Source organism: Heterocephalus glaber, unplaced genomic scaffold, assembly GCF_053883595.1.
Source record: "Heterocephalus glaber isolate CG9 unplaced genomic scaffold, H.glaber_assembly_v1.0 deba00000071, whole genome shotgun sequence".
In the NCBI taxonomy this organism is placed as follows: domain Eukaryota; kingdom Metazoa; phylum Chordata; class Mammalia; order Rodentia; family Bathyergidae; genus Heterocephalus; species Heterocephalus glaber.
Genome location: NW_028258137.1, coordinates 5,427,318 through 5,429,202, shown reverse-complemented (window position 1 = coordinate 5,429,202; position 1,885 = coordinate 5,427,318).

Sequence of the window (1,885 nt, the reverse complement as noted above, 5' to 3'; positions counted from 1 at the left end):
GAGTTTAAGCCTTTGGAGTCTTCCTAGAAGGTCTCCCTGAGATGGTGCAGCTTGTGCCTGCTACTTTGTTCTTTAGTGTTTTCAGGATCTGAGTAACATAAATATCAACTATAATTAGGAACTTTTGAACTGCACATCATAGATATTCATCTGAATATAGGTAAAGCAAAGGTAGGAATGATTGATTCTTGTAACTGGAATCACAGAAAGATATATCTACTTAAGGGCCTTAAACACCATCATCTGTTTCTTTAACTCTCAGCTCACTCTGCTGCAGTTTGGCTGACTTTCTTCCTGTAGAAATGAGATGAAATTTGTTGGCAGTCAAAGCCAACAGCTTCCTCTTTTCCTAGGTCTTATAGAAAGACTTTTTTTCCCTGTTAGTTCTAATAAAAGTCCTAGCAAAGAGTCTGATTCGCTAATCATAAGTCATGTGCCCACTTCTTAACCAATCATTGTAGCTGGGTGATAACATTCTGATTAATTGAGACTCTATTATTATCCACCTCAGGATGATATATTAGTAATAAATTGCAGTGGTAATAAATTACCACAAACCTAGTGATGTAAACCCATACACACTTATTCTCTTACAGTTGTATAGGCCAGAAATTGGAATCACCTCCATTGGGCTAGAGTCAAGATATTGGTCTTGTTCCCCATGGAGGAACCAGGGGAAGAGTTGTTTCCTTTCTTTTCTTGCTTCTAGAGCTGTATTCTTTGCATACCTTGGTTCATGGTCCCTTCTTTCTCCTATCAGTAACATAACAGCTTGAAATCTCTCTTTGCTTCCATTGTTGTTACATGGCCTTTTCTCTCTCTTGAGTTTCATCTCCTTTTGCCTATTACAGAGATACTTGTGAGTACATTTCGGGCCTGCACAGATAATCTAGAATAATCTCCCATCTCAATATCCTTAATCACATCTTCAAATCTCTTTTGCTGTGTAAGATAACATTCCTAGGTTCCAGGGACTAAAATGTGGATATCTTTGGGGGGCCATTATTCAGCCAGCCACAGATGGGATTTCATCCCACACAACCACTGGATAAAGATTATTATGGAACATGTCAGGTATAGTTTCTTCAAAAGAAGGAATTTTGGATATACACCACAGAACATGCACTCTACATCTGCCATCAAAACCAGTTTGGGCTTTGTGGAAGATTTCTATTATCTCAAGTAGTTTGAGTTCTTCCAGAAAGAGAGCTTGCGACAAGAATTCAAGTACAAGTAGTGTATTTTGGAGGTTATTTCAGCAGATATCAGTAGGAGAGTGGGGAAGTGAGACAAGGAAAGGAAGGAAACTGGTTACCACCAAGGAGATCTGAGAATAGCAAGCTTAATTCTTGTACTGTAGAAGCTCCAGCTCCTTCCTGAAGTTATCCTACCTTAGGACCTTTACTATTCATTCACCAACTCCTAGTGGTTATTTTTGAGGGTATGAGTGAGGTGTATCTATTTTCCAGCACTTCCAGTGGTCCTATGAGCAAGTCACACACAAGAATGCAGGTGCTGGCATGTGGGGGTTGGGCAGGCATGCCCAGATGTGATAAGTATAGGGGAAGGCAGTGGGCACCCATAGCAGATGCTACACACCAGGATCCCACCCTGCTGGGACACTCTTTGTTGGCATTCCTATCAAGTTACTCTTCAGTGTCCCCCCATCCCAGTGGTGTTTTGGGGTGGGGCACAGCTCTGAACTGTCTGTTGAAGAAGCACAGGTCAGGTGAATCCTAAAGCATGAGTAGGAGTTTGCCCAAAGAAAAGAGAAATAAGGGAAAGTTTAGTAGAAATATGGAGCAGACAGAGTGAGGGCAGGGTTTGAGGAATGGAGAGTGCTAGCTATGTCTGTGGTGGAAGAAGGAAGCTGTATCTGTACAGC